At 40.7% G+C, this 21274-nt stretch overlaps 1 pseudogene; it reads left to right on the forward strand.

Annotated features, from left to right (window-relative positions):
• The first annotated feature begins 16987 nt into the window (after positions 1-16987).
• LOC101608874 lies at positions 16988-19422 on the forward strand (annotated as a pseudogene).
• Positions 19423-21274: the final 1852 nt, after the last annotated feature.

A 21274-nucleotide genomic window follows, 5' to 3' on the forward strand; every position in this document is an offset into this window, starting at 1 on the left:
CGGGGAGCTTCCACTCACACTGGCACTCTCCGCAACTCAAGAAACAGGAAGGGAGAGCGGCAGTGGGCAACGGAGGAGCAGACCACAAGGTAGAAGACGTGGACAGCGAGAGAACCTGAGCAGCTGTGGCTTCCTCCCCTCCCCCACTGCCTGAGCCCAGCTCCAGGGAACAGAGCAGCAGTCCCAGGACCCAGCCACACCAATTTGAGCTGACAGTGGGACCCAAGCAGGAGTAGAGTCTGGTAGCAACATTAGTGGCTATGGCACAAGCAGCAGTGGCCCCAGCAGTGGCAGATCCAGTAGCAGCAGCTTCAGAAGCAGAAGTTGCAGATCCAGCAGCAGCAGTGGAGGATCCAGCAGTGGCAGCTAAAGCAGCAGCAGCGGTGGACACAGAGCAGAGGTGACAGACCCAGCAGTGGCAGCTTTAGCAGCAGTGGCGGTTCCAGCAGTGGGGATGCTGATCTGCAGGGCCACACATGCCAGGCTTGGTTTGCCCCACAGGAAAAACCAGTGCCCAGCTCCAGAAATCAGAACAGCAGTCCAACAACCAAGACAGCAACTTGATTGAGACCAAAATCATCTAAAATGGTAACTGGGATTGATTGCACCAGGGAAGGGTCTCACTTAGTCACAAGCTGACTTGGATCCCTCAATAGACCAAAAATATTAACCTCTTTGTTGATAGAGGATCTGGTTGTTATAATAACTATTCTTGCATAAATATTTGGTGCTGTTTTTGATGGAATGTGCACAGTGTTTAGTTAAATTTTAGAATCTACCTGTATTTTATTCCACTTAGCCTACTTGAATACTCCCATAGGAGGGAAACTCAACCCCTAGGAACACCTTTGTAGATACTCTGAGAGCCTGAAGAGCCACACCTAACACCTTAAGCTCCTACCCTGAAGATATGTAACATCAATCAATTGATACAGCAGAGAATACCTAGATAGCTAGAAAAGCCAAGCATTAACTTAATCCAAGATGCAAAAACATATACATTATAACACAAGAAACACTAAAAAGCAAGACAATATAAGTCCACCTAACAATATTAATGCATCAGAAATGACCGCCAGTGAGAATGAGTTAGAGGAAATGCGTGAGAAAGATTTCAAAAGAATGATTGTAAATATGTTCAAAGAACTCAGAAAACAAATCAAAGGAGTCAAAGAGGAAATAAAAGAAATCAAAGAAGACACAGGACACCAATTTCATGAAATAAAGAAGGCAATACAAGACATAAATAAGGAAATAGAAATAATAAAGAAAAACCAGTCAGAATTACTAGCAATGAAGAACACAGTTAATGAACTAAAAAACTCTCTAGAAAATCTCACCAGTAGAATGGACAAAGGTGAGGACAGAATATCTAAGCTAGAAGACAAGGTGGCAGATCTAATACAGTCCAACAAAGAGAAAGACAAACTTATAGAAAAGTATGAGTGGGAATTTCAAGATATTTGGGACACTATGAAAAGATCAAATATAAGAATTCAGGACATAGTAGAAGGAGAATTCCACTCCAAAGGCATTGTAGGCGTCTTCAACAAAATCATAGAAGAAAACTTCCCCCAAATTGGGAAAGAAGTGCCAATGCAGATACAGGAAGCCTTTAGAACCCCAGCCAGACAAAATCTGGAAAGAACTTCTCCTAATCATATTATAATCAAACTACCAAACACACACACCAAAGAAAAAATATTGAAAGCAGTTAGAGAGAAAAATCAAGTTACCTACAAAGGCAAGACCACCAGGATTACAGCAGATTATTCAACACAAACTTTAAAAGCCAGAAGGGCATGGAGTGATGTATTCCAAGTTCTGAAAGATAACAACTATCAACAAAGGTTACTTTGTCCTGCAAAACTAACCATTCAAATAGACAGAGAAATAAGGACATTCCATGACAAAAGCAGGTTAAAGGAGTGTTTGAAGACGAAACAAGTTCTACAGAAAATACTTGATAGAATCCTCCATGCTGAAGAAAAGGAAAAGCACACATATAAGGAACCTGGATAAAACAAGCAATACTCAAATACTAGTTAACAGAAGAGAGCACAGGTAGAACCAGAACCACACACACACAAAAAAAATGGCAAACATAAATACACACCTTTCAATAATATCTCTTAATATCAACGGCCTCAATGCCCCAACAAAAAGACATAGATTTGCAGATTGGGATAAAAAGCAGGATCCTACAATTTGTTGTCTCCAAGAAACTCACCTTTCTACAAAGGATAGACATTACCATAGGGTGAAAGGGTGGAAAAAGGTGTTTCAAGCAAATGGGCCTAGCAAACAAGCAGGGATTGCTATCCTAATATCGGACAGGGTGGACTTTAGTCCAACGTTAGTCAAGAAAGAGAAGGAAGGTCACTTTATATTGATTAAGGGCACACTCCAACAGGAGGACATTACAATCCTAAACATATATGCACCTAACATGGGGGCTCCCAAATTTGTCAAACAAACACTATTAGAACTAAGGTCACAGATAACACCAAACACAGTGATGGTGGGAGACTTTAACAACCCACTCTCATCAATTGACAGGTCATCCCAGGAAAAAATAAACAGACTAAATGAGGTCATAGAAGGAATGGACCTAACAGATATATACAGGACATTTCATCCAAATACTGCAGAATATACATTCTTTTCAGCAACACATGGAACATTCTCTAAAATAGACCATATATTAGGATACAAAGCAAATCTTAACAAATTCGGAAAAATTGAAATAATTCCTTGCATTCTCTCTGACCACAATGGAATTAAACTACAAATCAGTAGCAAGAAAGGCTATAGAGCATACACAAAATCATGGAAACTAAACAATACACTACTAAATGATGAAAGGGTCAATGAAGAAATCAAGAAGGATATCAAAAAATTTATAGAGTCAAACGATAATGAGAACACCACATGCCAAAATCTCTGGGACACAATGAAGGCAGTCTAAGAGGTAAATTTATAGCCTTAAGTGCCTATATTAAGAAATCAGAAAGGTCACAAGTAAACGACCTAATGCTTCACCTTAAAGCTTTGGAAAAAGAAGAACAAGGCAAACCAAAAATCAGTAGATGGGAAGAAATAACAAAGATTAAGGCAGAAATTAATGAAATAGAAACAAAAAAAAAAAAAAAACAATCCAAAGAATTAATGAAACAAAGGGTTGGTTCTTTGAAAGGATAAACAAGATTGATAAACCCTTAGCAAATCTGACCAAAAGAAAGAGAGAAGAGACACAAATTAATAAAATCAGAGATGAACAAGGTAACATCACAACAGATTCCAGAGAAATTCAAAAAATCATAGGGACATATTATAAAAGCATATACTCCACAAAGTATGAAAATCTGAAAGAAATGGATAATTTCCTTGATTTATATGACCTACCTAAATTAAATCAAAATGAGATTAATCACTTAAATAGACCTATAGAACACATGGAGATCCGAACAGTTATCAATAATCTCCCACCTAAAAAAAGCCCAGGCCCAGATGGATTCACTGGTGAATTTTACCAGACCTTTAAGGAAGAACTAACACCGTTGTTTTTTAAGCTTTTCCAGGAAATAGAAAAAGAAGGAATTCTACCAAACTCCTTCTATGAGGCCAGCATCACCCTGACACCAAAACCAGGCAAAGATAGAACAAAAAAAGAAAATTACAGACCAATCTCTCTCATGAACATAGATGCAAAAATTCTCAACAAAATATTGGCAAACAGAATACAAGAGTATATCAGAAAAATCATTCACCCTGACCAAGTAGGCTTTATCCCAGAGTTGCAGGGATGGTTCAATATATGCAAATCTATAAATATAATACATTATATAAATGGGTTGAAGGACAAAAATCACATGATCATCTCATTAGACACAGAGAAAGCATTTGATAAAATCCAACATCCCTTCATGATAAAAGTCCTACAGAGACTGGGAATACAAGGAACATATCTCAATATAATAAAAGCTATTTATGAAAAACCTACAGCCAACATATTACTAAATGGGGAAAAACTAGAAGCTTTTCCACTAAAATCAGGAACAAGACAAGGGTGTCCACTGTTCCCACTTTTTTTTTTATTTTTAAAGTTTTGGGTTTTTTTTATTAAATTAAAAATTTTTATTAACATTTTCCATGATTACAAAAAATATCCCATGGTAATTCCTTCCCTACCCACCCCCACACTTACCCCTTTGAAATTCCATTCTCCATCATATTACCTCCCCATTACCATCATTGTACTTACATATATACAATATCAACCTATTAAGTATCCTCCTCCCTTCCTTTCTCTACCCTTTATGTCTCCTTTTTACCTTACTGGCCTCTGCTACTAAGTAGTTTCATTCTCACGCAGAAGCCCAATCATCTGTAGCTAGGATCCACATATGAGAGAGAACATGTGGCGCTTGGCTTTCTGGGCCTGGGTTACCTCACTTAGGATAATACTTTCCAGGTCCATCCATTTTTCTGCAAATTTCATAACTTTATTTTTCTTTACCGCTGAGTAGAACTCCATTGTATAAATGTGCCACACCTTCATTATCCACTCATCAGTTGAGGGACATCTAGGCTGGTTCCATTTCCCAGCTATTATAAATTGAGCAGCAATAAACATGGTTGAACATGTACTTCTAAGGAAATGAGATGAGTCCTTTGGATATATGCCTAGGAGTGCTATAGCTGGGTCATATGGTAGATCAATCTTTAGCTGTTTTAGGAACCTCCACACTGTTTTCCACAATGGCTGGACCACATTGCATTCCCACCAGCAGTGTAGAAGGGTTCCTTTTTTTCCACATCCCCGCCAACATTTATGATCATTTGTTTTCATGATGGTGGCCAATCTGACAGGAGTGAGATGGAATCTCAATGTAGTTTTAATCTGCATTTCCCTGATGGCTAGTGAAGTAGAACATTTTTTTAGATGCTTATATGCCATTCATATTTCTTCCCTTGAGAACTCTCTATTTAGCTCCATAGCCTATTTTTTTATTGGTTTGTTTGACTCCTTATTATTTAACTTTTTGAGTTCTTTGTATATCCTAGATATTAATCCTCTATCAGATATATAACTGGAGAAGATTTTTTCCCATTCTGTAGGTTGCCTCTTTGCTTTTTTCACAGTGTCCTTTGCAGTGCAAAATCTTTGTAATTTCATTAGGTCCCAGTGGTTAATCTGTGGTTTTATTGCCTGAGCAATTGGGGTTGTATTCAGAAATTCTTTGCCAAGACCAATATGTTGAAGGGTTTCCCCTACTTTTTCCTCTAGCAGTTTCAGAGTTTCAGGTCTGATGTTAAGGTCTTTAATCCATTTGGACTTAATTCTTGTGCATGGTGAGAGAGAAGAATCTATTTTCATCCTTCTGCACATATATATCCAGTTTTCCCAACACCATTTGCTGAAGAGGCTGTCTCTTCTCCACTGAGTATTTTTGGCATTTTTATTGAATATCAGGTGGCTATAGCTACTTGGCCTTACATCTGGGTCCTCTATTCTGTTCCACTGATCTACATGTCTGTTTTTGTGCCAGTACCATGCTGTTTTTGTTACTATGGCTCTGTAGTATAGGTTAAAATCAGGTATGGTGATACCACCAGCCTCATTTTTGTTGCTCAGTATTATTTTAGATATTCGAGGTTTTTTGTGATTCCAAATGAATTTTTGGATTGTTTTTTCTATTTTCATGAAGAATGCCTTTGGAATTTTGCTAGGGATTGCATTAAATGTGTAGATTGCTTTAGGTAAGATTGCCATTTTCACAATATTGATTCTTCCAATCCAGGAACAAGGGATGTTTCTCCACTTTCTAGTGTCTTCTGCAATTTCTCGCTTGAGTGTTTTAAAGTTCTCATTGTAGAGATTCTTTACTTCCTTGGTTAGGTTTATTCCAAGGTACTTTATTTTTTTTTGATGCAATTGTGAACGGGAGTGATTCTCTGATTTCATCCTCTGTGTGTTTGTTGTTAGCATATATGAAGGCTACTGATTTCTGTGTGTTTATTTTGTATCCTGCTACATTGCTGTAGGTTTTGATCAGCTCTAACAGTTTGCTAGTAGAGTCTTTGGGGTTCTTTATGTATAGAATCAGGTCATCTGCAAATAATGATAACTTGATTTCTTCCTTTCCAATTTGTATCCCTTTCATGTGTGTCTCTTGCCTTATTGCTATGGCTAAGACTTCCAAAACTATATTAAATAAAAGTGGGGACAGTGGACACCCTTGTCTTGTTCCTGATTTTAGTGGAAAAGCTTCCAGTTTTTCCCCATTTAGTAATATGGTGGCTATAGGCTTGTCATAAATAGCCTTTATTATATTGAGATATGTTCCTTCTATTCCAAGTCTCTGTAGGACTTTTATCATGAAGGGATGTTGGATTTTATCAAATGCTTTAACTGCGTCTAATGAGATGATCATGTGATTTTTTTGTCCTTCAACCTGTTTATGTAATGTATTACATTTATAGATTTGCGTATGTTGAACCATCCCTGCATCTCTGGGATAAAGCCTACTTGATCAGGGTGAATGATCTTTTTGATATATTCTTGTATTCTGTTTGCCAATATTTTGTTGAGAATTTTTGCATCTATGTTCATGAGAGAGATTGGTCTGTAATTTTCTTTTTTTGTTCTATCTTTGCCTGGTTTTGGTATCAGGGTGATGCTAGCCTCATAGAAGGAGTTTGGTAGAATTCCTTCTTTTTCTTTTCCTGGCAAAGCTTAAGAAGCAATGGTGTTAGCTCTTCCTTAAAAGTCTGGTAAAATTCAGCAGTGAATCCATCTGGGCCTGGGCTTTTTTTAGTTGGGAGATTATTGATAACCGTTCAGATCTCCATGTTTGTTATAGGTCTATTTAAGTGATTAATCTCATTTTGATTTAATTTAGGTAGGTCATATAAATCAAGGAAATCATCCATTTCTTTCAGATTTTCTTACTTTGTGGAGTATATGCTTTTATAGTATGTCCCTGTGATTTTTTGAATTTCTCTGGAATCTGTTGTGATGTTACCTTGTTCATCTCTGATTTTATTAATTTGTGTCTCTTCTCTCTTTCTTTTGGTCAGATTTGCTAAGGGTTTATCAATCTTGTTTATCCTTTCAAAGAACCAACTCTTTGTTTCATTAATTCTTTGGATTGTTCTTTTTGTTTCTATTTCATTAATTTCTGCCCTAATCTTTATTATTTCTTCCCGACTACTGATTTTTGGTTTGCCTTGTTCTTCTTTTTCCAAAGCTTTAAGGCGAAGCATTAGGTCGTTTACTTGTGACCTTTCTAATTTCTTAATATAGGCACTTAAGGCTATAAATTTACCTCTTAGAACTGCCTTCATTGTGTCCCAGAGATTTTGGTATGTTGTGTTCTCATTATCATTTGACTCTATAAATTTTTTATTTCCTTTTTGATTTCTTCATTGACCCATTCATCATTTAGTATTGTATTGTTTAGTTTCCATGATTTTGTGTATGCTCTATAGCCTTTCTTGCTACTGATTTGTAGTTTAATTCCATTGTGGTCAGAGAGAATGCAAGGAATTATTTCAATTTTCCTGAATTTTTTAAGATTTGTTTTGTGTCCTAATATATGGTCTATTTTAGAGAATGTTCCATGTGTTGCTGAAAAGAATGTATATTCTGCAGCCTTTGGATGAAATGTCCTGTATATATCTGTTAAGTCCATTCCTTCTATGACCTCATTTAGTCCAGATGCCTCTCTGTTTATTTTTTCCTGGGATGACCTGTCAATTGATGAGAGTGGGTTGTTAAAGTCTCCCACCATCACTGTGTTTGGTGTTATCTGTGACCTTAGTTCTAATAGTGTTTGTTTGACAAATTTGGGAGCCCCCATGTTAGGTGCATATATGTTTAGGATTGTAATGTCCTCCTGTTGGAGTGTGCCCTTAATCAATATAAAGTGACCTTCCTTCTCTTTCTTGACTAACGTTGGACTAAAGTCCACCCTGTCCGATATTAGGATAGCAATCCCTGCTTGTTTGCTAGGCCCATTTGCTTGAAACACCTTTTTCTACCCTTTCACCCTATGGTAATGTCTATCCTTTGTAGAAAGGTGAGTTTCTTGGAGACAACAAATTGTAGGATCCTGCTTTTTATCCCAATCTGCAAATCTATGTCTTTTTGTTGGGGCATTGAGGCCGTTGATATTAAGAGATATTATTGAAAGGTGTGTATTTATGTTTGCCATTTTTTTTGTGTGTGTGTGGTTCTGGTTCTAACTGTGCTCTCTTCTGTTAACTAGTATTTGAGTATTGCTTGTTTTTTCTAGGTTCCTTATATGTGTGCTTTTCCTTTTCTTCAGCATGGATGATTCTATCAAGTATTTTCTGTAGAGCTGGTTTTATCTTCAAACACTCCTTTAACCTGCTTTTGTCATGGAATGTCCTTATTTCTCCGTCTATTTGAATGGATAACTTTGCAGGATAAAGTAACCTTGGTTGACAGTTGTTATTTTTCAGAACTTGGAATATATCACTCCAAGCCCTTCTAGCTTTAAAAGTTTGTGTTGAATAATCTGCTGTAATCCTGATGAGTTTACTTTTGTAGGTAACTTGATTTTTCTCTCTAACTGCTTTCAATATTTTTTCTTTGGTTTGTGTGTTTGGTAGTTTGATTATAATATGGCGAGGAGAGGTTCTTTCCAGGTTTTGTCTGGCTGGGGTTCTAAAGGCTTCCTGTATCTGTATTGGCACCTCTTTCCCAATTTGGGGAAAATTTTCTTCTATGATTTTGTTGAAGACACCTACTATGCCTTTTGAGTGAAATTCTTCTCCTTCTACTATGCCCTTAATTCTAATATTTGATCTTTTCATAGTGTCCTGAATATCTTGAAATTCCCACTCATACTTTTCTATAAGTTTGTCTTTCTCTTTGTTGGCCTGTATTAGATCTGCCACCTGGTCTTCTAGCTGAGATATTCTGTCCTCTCCTTCATCCATTCTACTGGTGAGATTTTCTACAGAGTTTTTTAGTTCATTAACTGTGTTCTTCATTGCTAGTAATTCTGACTGGTTTTTCTTTATTATTTCTATTTCCTTATTTATGTCTTGTATTGCCTTCTTTATTTCATGAAATTGGTGTCCTGCATCTTCTTTGATTCCTTTGATTTCCTCTTTAAGTTCCTTTTTGACTTCTTTGATTTGTTCTCTGACTTCTTTGAACATATTTACAATCATTCTTTTGAAATCTTTTTCAGGCATTTCCTCTAACTCGTTCTCACTGGAGGTCATTTCTGATGCATTAATACTTTTAGGTGGATTTATATCGTCTTACTTTTTAGTGTTCCTTGTGTTATAATGTATATATTTTTGCATCTTGGATTATTTTAATGCTTGGATTTTCTAGCTAGCTAGGTATTCTTAGCTGTATCAATTGATTTGATGTTATATATTTTCAGGGTAGGAGCTTAAGGTGTTAGATGTGGCTCTTAAGACTCTGAGAGTATCTACAAAGGTGCTCCTAGGGATTGAGTTTCCCTGCTATGGGAGTATTCAAGTAGGCTGAGTGGAATAAAACACCGGTAGATCCTAAAAGTTAACTAAACACTGTACCCATTCAGTCAAAAACAGCCCCAAGTATGTATGCCAAAGTAGTTATTATAACAACCAGATCCTCTATCAACACAGAGGTTAGGATTTCTGGTCTGTTGAGGGATCTCAGTCAGCTTGTGACCAAGTGAGACCCTTCCCTGCTGCAAACCCAGTTACCTTGGATGAGTGTGGTCTCAGTCAAGTTGCTGCCTGGGTCGTCGGGCTGCTGTTTGGATTTCTGGAGCTGGGCACTGGCTTTTCCTGCGGGGCAAACCAAGCCTGGCAACTGTGGCCCTGCAGATCAGCACCCCCACTGCTGGAACTGGTGCTGCTTCTGGGTCCACCGCTGCTGCCGCTCCTGGGTCTGCTGTTGCTGGGGCTGCTGGTACCGGTTCCAGAGATGCTGATGTTGCTGCTGAACTCTGCTCCTGCTTGGGTCCCGCTGTCGGCTCAAGTTAGCGTGGTCGGTCCAGGACGCTGCTCTGTTCGCTGGAGCTGCTCCATGTGTTCTTCTACCTCGCGGTCTGCTCCTCCGCTGCTCACTGCCGCTCTCCCTTCACGTGTCCTGAGTTGCGGAGAGCACGGTGTGAGGGGAAAATCCCGCACCTGGCTTTTCCTGCAGCTGGAGCCGAGTCTGGCGGCTTTCTGGTGCGACCCGCTGCTGCGGCGGTTGGCGGAGCTGCCGGGGCCACTTTTGCTGGCCTGTGCAGTCTCTGGATGCTCTGGATCTCTCCTACTTCTCCGCTGCTGCTTCAGTTTCCTATACACCTCACGCTTTAGTAAAAGTGTGTATTTTGCTGAGGTTTTTTGGTCTTTTTTCCCCCCAGGCTGCTTTGGCGTGGTACCTACGCCGCCATCTTCCACTGTCCCCACTTTTATTTAACATAGTTTTGGAAGTCTTAGCCATAGCAATAAGGCAAGAGACACACATAAAAGGAATACAAATTGGAAAGGAAGAAATCAAGTTATCATTGTTTGCAGATGACATGATTCTATACATAAAGGACCCTAAAAACTCTACTAGCAAACTGTTAGAGCTGATCAAAACCTACAGCAATGTAGCAGGATACAAAACAAATACACAGAAATCAGTAGCCTTCATATATGCTAACAACAAACACACAGAGGATGAAATCAGAGAATCACTCCCGTTCACAATTGCATCAAAAAAAAATGAATAAATAAAGTACCTTGGAATAAACCTAACCAAGGAAGTAAAGAATCTCTACAATGAGAACTTTAAAACACTCAAGCGAGAAATTGCAGAAGATATTAGAAAGTGGAGAAACATACCTTGCTCCTGGTTTGGAAGGATCAATATTGTGAAAATGGCAATCTTACCTAAAGCAATCTACACATTTAATGCAATCCCTAGCAAAATTCCAAAGGCATTCTTCATGAAAATAGAAAAAACAATCCAAAAATTCATTTGGAATCACAAAAAACCTCGAATATCTAAAATAATACTGAGCAACAAAAATGAGGCTGGTGGTATCACCATACCTGATTTTAACCTATACTGCAGAGCCATAGTAACCAAAACAGCATGGTACTGGCACAAAAACAGACATGTAGATCAGTGGAACAGAATAGAGGACCCAGATGTAAGGCCAAGTAGCTATAGCCACCTGATATTTGATTAAAAAAAAAAATGCCAAAAATACTCATTGGAGAAAAGACAGCCTCTTCAGCAAATGGTGTTTTGAAAACTGGATATATATGTGCAGAAGGATGAAAATAGATTCTTCTCTCTCACCATGCACAAGAATTAAGTCCAAATGGATTAAAGACCTTAACATCAGACCTGAAACTCTAAAAATGCTAGAGGAAAAAGTAGGGGAAACCCTTCAACATATTGGTCTTGGCAAAGACTTTCTGAATACAACCCCAATTGCTCAGTCAATAAAATCACAGATTAATCACTGGGACCTCATGAAATTACAAAGATTTTGCACTGCAAAGGACACTGTGAAAAAAGCAAAGAGGCAACCTACAGAATGGGAAAAAAATCTTCAGTAGCTATGTATCTGTTGGAGGATTAATATCCAGGATATACAAAGAACTCAAAAAGTTAACTAATAAGGAATCAAACAAGCCAATCAAAAAATGGGCCTGGAGCTAAATAGAGCATTCTCAAAGGAAGAAGTAGGAATGGCATATAAGCATCTAAAAAAAATGTTCTACTTCACTAGTCATCAGGGAAATGCAGATTAAATCTACATTGAGATTCCATCTCACTCCTGTCAGATTGGCTGCCATCATGAAAACAAATGATCATAAATGCTGGCAGGGATGTGGAAGAAGAGAAACCCTTCTACACTGTTGGTGGGAATGCAATCTTGTCTAGCCATTGTGGAAATCAGTGTGGAGGTTCCTAAAACAGCTAAAGATTGATCTACCATATGACCCAGCTATAGCACTCCTAGGCATATATCCGAAGGACTCAACCATGTTTATTGCTTCTCAATTTATAATGGCTGGGAGATGCCACCAGCCTAGATGTCCCTCAACTGATGAATGGATAATGAAGATATGGCACATCTATACAATGGAGTTCTACTCAACGGTAAAGAAAAATGAAGTTATGAAATTTGCAGGAAAAAAGGTATGGATCGGGAAAGGATTATACTAAGTGAGGTAACCCAGGCCCAGGAAGCCAAGCGCCACATGTTCTCCCTCTTATGTGGATCCTAGCTACAGATGATTGGGCTTCTGTGTGAGAAGGAAAATACTTAGTAGCAAAGGCCAGTAAGTTAAAAAGGTGATATATAAGGGAAGAGAAAGGAAGGGAGGAGGGTATTTAATAGGTTGGTATTGTATATATGTAAGTACAATGATTGAGATGGGGAAGTAATATGATGGAGAATGGAATTTCAAAGGGGAAAGTGGGGGGGGGGGGGAATTACCATGGGATATTTTTTTATAATCATGGAAAATGCTAATAAAAATTTAAAATATTTTTTAAAAATTAAATGTAAATATAAAAATAAATAAAATTACCATTCCGGCCAGAAAAATAAAGTCATTGAACTGGATATGGTGGCTTTAATCCCAGCACTCAGGAGGTAGATTGCCGTAAGGTCAAGGACACCCCGTGACTACATAGTGAATTTCAGGCCAGCCTGGAAAAAGCTAGAGGGAGACCCTACCTCGAAAAACAAACAAAAAATTTCATGGGCTGGGAAGATGGCTCAGTGTTTAAGGTGCTTGCTTATAAAGCCTGATGGCCCAGGTTCAATTCCCCAGTACCCATGCAAAGCCATATGAGCAAAATGGCCTATGCATCTGGAGCATGTTTGCAGCAGCTGAGGCCCTGACACCCTTTCTCTTTGTCTGTCTCTCTTCTATCTTTCTCTTCTTGCAAATAAATACATTAAAAAAAATTTTTAAGGGAGCTGAAGAGATGGCTTAGCAGTTAAGCACTTGCCTGTGAAGCCTAAGGACCCTGGTTCGAGGCTCAATTCCCTAGAACCCATGTTAGCCAGATGCACAAGGTGGCACATGTATCTGGAGTTCATTTGCAGTGGCTGGAGGCCCTGGTGCGCCCATTCTCTCTCTTTCTCTCTGTCTCTCTCTCCCTTTCTCTCTGCCTCCTTCTCTCTCTCACTCTCAAATAAATAAATAAAAATAAGCAAAAAAAAACATTTAAAAAAGAAATTTAAGGCTGGGCGTGGTGGCACACACCTTTAATCCCAGCATTTGGGAGACAGAAGTAGGATTATCTCCAAGAATTCAAGGCCACCCTGAGTCTACATAGTGAATTCCAGGTCAGCCTGAGCTAGCTTGAGACCCTACTTCAGAAAAAAAAAAAAAAAAAGCTGGAGGAATGGCTTAGCAGTTAAGGCATTTGCCTGCAAAGCCAAAGGACCCAGGTTCGATTCCCCAGGACCCACATAAGCCAGATACACAAGGGGGTACATGCGTCTGGAGTTCGTTTACAGTGGCTGGAGGCCCTGGCACACCCATTCTCTCTCTCTCTCTCTCTCTCTCTCTCTCTCTCTTTCTCTGTCAAATAAATAAATAAAATATTTTAAAAAATTTTAAGTCATTGCAGGCTGGGGAGATGGTTCAGCAGTTAAGGCACTTGCCTGTGAAACCTAAGAACCCAGGTTCAATTCCCCAGAACCCATGTAAGCCAGATGCACATATGGTGCATGCGTCTGGAGTTCTTTTGCAGTGACTAGAGGCCCTGCTTGCCCATTCTCTCCCCCCACCTTTCTCTCTCTCTTTCATAAATAGATAAATAAAAATAAAATATTTTTTGGCTTACTGGTTAAGGCATTTGCCTACAAAGCCAAAGGATCCAGGTTTGATTCCCCAGAACCTACATAAATAAAGCCAGATGCACAAGGTGGCACATGTGTCTGAAATTCATTTGCAGCAGCTGGAGGCCCTGGTGCAGCCATTCTCGCTCTCTCTTTCTCTGTCTTTCAAATAAGTAAAAATAAAAAATATTTTTTAAAAATAAATTCTTTTAAAAGTCATTGCCTGCATATTGTGCTGGTAATAAGTGACAATTGTATGCACAGCCCTAAACATGACTGCTTATGTCACCCCTTTCAAGGCTCAGAGAACAGAAAGAGGGAGCAGAAAGAATGTAAGAGCATGACTGGAAGGAGAGCTAGGGAACGCTGTCTTCTGGACAGGGCATGACCATTACACTCATGAACTCACAGCAACTGTAGTTTCTTGTACAAGATCAAACCTATTAAAATTCCATTATGGATGGGGAAGATCATGAGACCCCACTTCTACAGAGTAGCTATTGGCAGCTAATGGCTGCTGGGAAAGAGGAAGCTATGTTTTTCAGTGGTGTAGCTATTGGTAAGTTACCCATACTCCAGAAAATAATCTCCTACCATGCTCATGTAAACAGCCCTAACTTAACTCAATGGATCATTTAAAAAGGGGGACAGAGAAATGGCTTAGCAGTTAAGGCATGTGCCTGCAAAGCCTAAGAACCCCGGTTCAATTCTCCAGGTCCCACATAGGCCAGATGCACAAGGGGGCGCATGAGTCTGGAGTTCATTTGCAGTGGCTGGAAGCCCTGGCATGTTCATTCTCTCTCTCTCCCCCCTCCACCCTCATCCCTCCCTCTCTCTCTGTCTCAAATAAATAAATAAATACGAAAATTAAAAAATCTGGAAAAAAAAAACAAAAGACAGCCAGGTGTGGTGGTGCACGCCTCTAATCCCAGAGACACAACCAGTCTCCTACTCACTTTTTCTTCTCACCCTATTCTTCTTGGTGAAGAGTTGAGCAGTAAATGGTATGCCCTCACCATGGTCTTCTGGGATGCTAGGCAAAGTTTTCAGTAAATACTGATATTTGCTGTAGATTTTAAATGATTTTCTGTGAATTTAAACCACAAATGAGGATTACATGTAATTAAATCTTGTTTAAATTATTTGTGTGTCCATGCATGTATATGTGTGTATGAGTATGCACATGCCATTGCACACATGTGGAGGTCAGAGGACAAGATTGGGGCATTGGTACTCTACTTGCTTGATCAGAGTTTTTCTTGTTGTTTGCCACTGGGAAGGCCCTGTGAGCTTCAGGATTCTCCTGACTCCACCTACCATTGCTGCAGGTGCTGTGGGATTACAGATCTATGTGCCACCTAGTGTCTGGCTTTAAAAAAAATTTATTTGAGGTCTGGGGAGATGGCTTAGAGGTTAAGGCCCTTACCTACAAAGCCAAAGGACCTAGGTTCAATTCCCCAGGACCCATGTAAGCCAGATGCACAAAGTGGCACATGCATCTGGAGTGCATTTGAAGCACCTGGAGGCCCTGGTGCACTCTCTCTCTCTCTCTAATAAATAAATGAAAATAAAAATTTTTTTTTAAAAATATTTGAGTTGGGCATGGACCTGGTATATGTCTTTAATCCTAGAATTTGGGAGGCTCAGGTAGAGGATTGTGTAAGCTCAAGGCCAGCCTTCACTAGAGTAAAACCTACCTTGGAAAAAAATTATGGGCTGGAGAGATGGCTTCACAGTTAAGTGCTGGCCTGTGAAGCCCTAAGGACCCTGGTTCGAGGCTTAATTCCCCAGGACCCACATTAGCTAGATGCACAAGGGGGTGCATGCATCCGAAGCTCATTTGCAGTGGATGGAGGCCCTGGTGGGCCCATTCTCTCTCCCCCCCATCTCTCCCCCTCCCTCTTTCTCTGTCAAATAAATAAATAAGTAAATTGCATACATACATTTGTATACATATATGCACACACATACCAGGGTCTCTTGCTACTGTGCACCTCAAATGTCTGTCCAGGTTTATGTGGATGGCTGGGGTATTGAACACAAACCAGGATGCTTTGCAAGCAAGCACCTTTAACCACTGGGCCATCTCCCTGTCTCCTGTGTCTGGCTTTATATGGGTTTTAGGGCTCTGAACTCCAGTCATCAGGCTTGTGGGGCAAATGTCTTTAACCAGTGAACCATCTCCTCAGCCCCAAGTCATATAGATAGATAGATGATAAATAGGTAGATATAGATAGATGATAGAGAGAGAGAAATATATGGTATGTGTCTACTATGTGTAGTGAGTTGCACACTTATGCAAAGTCCAGAGGAAGATGTGAGATGTCCTTCTCAATTGCTCTTCTGCTATATGTCCCTGAGTAAGTCTCTCACTGAAACTGAAGCTCCTGTTCTTCCATTAGAGTGGCTGACCAGTGACCCCCAGTGGTCCTTCTGCCTCCAACCCCCTAAGAACTGGGGTTACAGACATGTACAGCCATTCCCCACTTTGTACATGGATGCTTAGATGAAAACTCAGGTGCACGTTTGCTCAGTAAGAGTTTGTAGCAGTTACCTCCACATTGCTGGATAAATGTCTGAGCATAAGCAGCTTATAGGAAGAAAAGGTTAATTTCAGGCTTACAGAATCCAGGGAAACACCATCAATGGTAGAAGAAGCTGGATCCCTTTCATAGATCCAAGCAGAGAAACACCACCAAACAGACAGCCAGAACTCCAAACTGCTCTAAATGCACCTTAGGGCTGGACCTAAATCTGCCCCCAGTGACAACCTCCAACAGGCTGCTGGAGACTCAAGTTGAAAACTTAATCAAAAATACCTCAGGGGGACTGGAGGGATGGCTTAGTGGTTAAAGACTTTGCCTGAAAAGCAAAAGGACCCAGGTTTGATTCCCCAGCACCCATGTTAGCCAGATGCACAAGGGGGTGCACGTGTCTGGAGTTTGTTTGCAATGGCTGGAGGCCCTGGAGCACCCATTCTCTCTCTCTCTCTCTCTCTCTCTCTCGCTCTCGCTCTCGCTCTCGCTCTCGCTCTCGCTCTCTCGCTCTCTCGCTCTCTCTCTCTCTCGTTCTCTCACTCTCTCTCTTCCTCTTTCAAATAATCAAATAAATAAAAATAAAATACTAAAAAAATACCTCAGAGGCTCTTCCTATTCTCCATCATGGTGCAGGACCAAGGTGAAAGGAGAACCCCATGTGGTAACTTCGCATCCGCAAGCTCTGCCTCAATATATGAGAGTGGAGACAGACTGACCAGGGCAGCCAAGGTGTTGGAGCAGCTCACAGGCCAGACCCCTGGGTTTTCCAAAGCTAGATACACTGTCAGGTCCTTCAGCATTAGGAGAAATGAAAAGATAGCTGTCCACTGCACAGTCCATGGGGCCAAGGCAGAAAAAATCCTGGAGAAGGGTCTGAAAATGCAAAAGTATGAGTTAAGAAAAAATAACTTCTCAGATACTGGAAACTTTGGTCTTGGGATCTAGGAACACATTGACCTGGGCATCAAATATGACCCAAGCATTGGTATCTACAGCTTGGACTTCTATGTGGTGCTGGGTAGGTGTAGTGGTTTGATCCAGCTGTCCCCCAGCTGTTCTGAATGCTATGTTCCCAGCTGATGGAGATTTGGGAATTAATGTCTCCTGGAGGGAGTGTATTGTTGGGGGTTGGATTATGGGTACTATAGCCAATTTCCCCATACTAGTGTTTGGCACACTCTCCTATTGCTATTGTCCACCTTATGTTGGCCAGGGGGTGATGTCCACCCTATGCTCATGCCATCATTTTCCCCTGCCATCATGGAGCTTCACCTCGAGCCTGTAAGCCAAAATAAGCCTCTTTTTCCCACAAGCTGCTCTTGGTTAGGCGATTTCTACCAGCAATGTGAACCTGACTGCAATAGTAATGTGGTACTAGGAGTGGTCTTGCTGCTAGATACCTGACTGTGTGACTTTGCCTTTTTGGAGCTGATTTTCAAGAGGAATGTGAAAGGATTTGAAATCTTGGCCCAAGAGATGTCTTGCAGCACTGTAAGTACAGCTAATGGACTATTCTGGTCAGAGTTGAAAGACCTGAATGCAATAAGAACTATGGACTGTGAGGCTTGGCTTATGAGGATGAGAAAAGAGCTTTGCTTGTACTGGGCTAGCAGTTTGTGTGAAAAGTGTGATCTTATGCCCATGTCCTAAGAAGCTGTGCAGATTTTCTTTGTGTAGAAATGAACTGGTGTGAGCAGAGGGATATGGCACAGGAAAAAAAAGATCTTTGGGTGAACTGCTGCCAGTTCAGCTGCAATTGAAAGATTACAACCTTTGAGATTGGGCCAGCTGACCTGCACTGGGGCAACAAGAAGAATGTAGACTCTTTTAAAGGGGCTTGAGTGCTCAAAGAGTATCCTATTCTTCAAAGTTTGATTTATTCCCCCTGACTTAACAAATTGGCACCCTACCCAATTGGTATTGTGGAGTACAAGAAATGCAGGAAAGAGAGGGTCATTGAGTTTGCAACATGGTCTTGTGTTTTGGAAATGGCCATGGGCAGTGTGAAGCAGGTTTGCTAGATGCCTGCATGGAGACCCCATGGGGCCTTGAGGATGAACCATGGATTACAGTGGAGACACAGTGTAAATACTGGGTCCATGAGATGGCTGCTTTGGAGAGCTGCCAGCCCCAGTGAAGTTTTCCAGGACTGTGAGGAGTCTAGTTGGAGAGGCAGAATTGGAATGCCAGAGACTTGTTGATGGTTAAAATTATCAGACTTGGAGATTTGGCACTAGCTAGAGTTGCTGGACTTGGAGTTACAGTTTGATGTTTGCCCTGGTTGTTTTAAATCTTGTATTGGTTGAATATTTCTTTGCTATGCCCAATGCCATCTTTTGTAGTGTGAATGTTTATTCTGTGCCATTATGGGTTTGTTTGGTTTTTTTTTTTTTTGAGGTTATTTTCTGGTATTATGGGTCAATTAGAAGATCTTGGACTACATGTATGTATTTTATCAATTCCAATGATGTATGAACATCATTGGAATTAATAAAAACTATGGGGACTTTTAAAGTTGGATGAATGCCCTGCATTTTACATCATGTATGGTTATCAGTTTATGGGGGCCAGGAGTGGAATGTGGTGGTTTGATTGAGGTATCCCCCATAAACTGACATGTTCTGAATGCTAGGTTCCCAGCTGATGGAAATTTGGGAATTAATGCCTTCTGGAGAGAGTGTATTTTTGGGGGCGGGCTTATGGGTATTATAGCCAGTGGCCCCTTGCCAGTGTTAGGCACATTCTCCTGTTCATGTTGTCCACCTGATGTTGGCCAGGGGGTGATGTCCACTCTCTGCTCATGTTGTTTTCCCTGCCATCATGGAGCTTCCCCCTCAAGCCTGTAAGGCAAAATAAACCTCTTTTTTTCCATAAGCTGCTCTTGGTTGGGTGATTTCTACCAGCAACATGAACCTGACTACAACAGTAGGCCAGGTTTCAGCATCGCAGACCAAAAGCTCAGGAAAGGCTGCATTTGGGCCAAACACAGAATCAGCAAAGAGGAGGCCATGTGCTGGTTCCAGAAGAAGTATGACAGGGTCATCCTTCCTGGCAAATAAACTATCCAAATGGCTAATAAAATGCTTTCTGTGACATGTCAAAAAAGAAAAAACCTCAGGGGATGGGCCTGGAGAGATGGCTTAGCAGTTAAGGCACTTGCCTGAAAAGCCAAAGGACCTAGGTTTGATTTCCCAGGACCCAAGTAAGCCAGATACACAAGGTGACGCATGCATCTGGAGTTCGTTTGCAGTAGCTCGATGCCCTGGCACACCCATTCTCCCTCTCTCTCTCTCTCTCTCCTTCTCTCCTTCTCTCTTCCTCTGTCTCTCTCAAGTAAATAAATAAAAATAAAATGTTTTAATAAATACTTCAGGGAGCCAGGCATGGTGACACACACCTTTAATCCCAGCACTTAGGAGGCAGAGGTAGGAGGATCACTGTGAGTTTGAGGCTACCCTGAAAACTACCTAGGGAATTCCAGGTCAGCCTGGTCTAGAGGGAAACTCTACTTGAAAAAAAAAACCTTAGGGGCTGGAGAGATGGCTCAGTAGCTAAGGTACTTGCCCATAGAGCCTGGGGATCTGGATTTAGCTTTCTAGTATTCACATGAAAAAGACAGAGACACAAGATGGCACATGCATCTGGAGTTTGTTCGTGGTGGCTAGAGACCCTGGTATGTCCATTCGCTCTGTGTGTCAAATAAATAATTAAAAATATCTCGGGCTATGGGGGCATACATTCTCATTCAAACTACCACAGAGCTCTTACTCAATGAGACATTTTCCCAGGGCCCCCTTAAGTCTTGTTTTAACTTATTAAGATTGTGTTATTTTCTTTCCACTCATTCATGAGATAAATGAGGTGGTTTGAATATAAAAGTGAAGCCTGGCATGGTGGTGCACACCTTTAATCTCAGCACTCATAAATCAGAGGTAGGAAGATTGCTGTGAGTTTGAGACTACACAGTGAATTCCAGGTCAGCAGCCCAGAGTGAGACCCTGCCTTGAAAAACAAAAAAAAAAAAAAAAAAGAAAAAGGTAAGCTAGAAATAAATCCATTCTATCCATGGGCTGCTTCTGATCAGGGGTTTTGTTTTTGTTTTTGTTTTCTTTTTCTTTTTTTTGTCTCAGCAACAAGAAGATAACTACAGTAGAAAATTGGTGACAGGAGTGGAGCTGTTGCTGCAATGAACCTGGCTGTGTGAGGTTTTTGTCTTTTAGAGCTAGTCTGTGGGAGGAAGGTAGAGAATTTGGAACTTTGGACTAGAGAAGTCTTCCAATGCTGAAAGTGGAGCTTGATGGGCTATTCTAATGAGAATTTGAAAGACCACAATGTAGAGAGAACTGTGGACTGTGATGGCTCAACTTATAAGGTTTTGGAGGGGAAAGAAGACTTTGTCAAGAACTGGCTTAGAAGCAATTTGTGTAGAGAGGCTGGCTATATTCTGCCTGTGTTCTGAGAACTTGAGCTAAGTTGAATATAAAGTCAGTGGACTAGTGTGTTTTGCATAGGGAAAATGACACACGTAGGTCCTAGAGGCTGCAGCTGTTTCAACTGCAATTGTTTCAAAGATTACCACCAAAAAGCCTAACCCTAAAACCAAGGGCTCAAGTTGGGTAATCCCAGACCCAGAATTGAGTTAGCCCTCATAGTGAGCTACTGGTCAGGGAGACCCATGAGGTCCACAAGACAATGAAGACCTTTGCCGTAACTCTTGATTACCTGCCAGAGCTACAAATTAAGAACTTATTGCTGGGCTGGAGAGATGGCTTAGTGGTTAAGCGCTCGCCTGTGAAGCCTAAGGACCCCGGTTCGAGGCTCGGTTCCCTACGTCCCACGTTAGCCAGATGCACAAGGGGGCACACGCGTCTGGAGTTCATTTGCAGAGGCTGGAAGCCCTGGCGCGCCCAT

Source organism: Jaculus jaculus, chromosome 11 (assembly GCF_020740685.1).
Source record: "Jaculus jaculus isolate mJacJac1 chromosome 11, mJacJac1.mat.Y.cur, whole genome shotgun sequence".
Lineage (NCBI taxonomy): Eukaryota > Metazoa > Chordata > Mammalia > Rodentia > Dipodidae > Jaculus > Jaculus jaculus.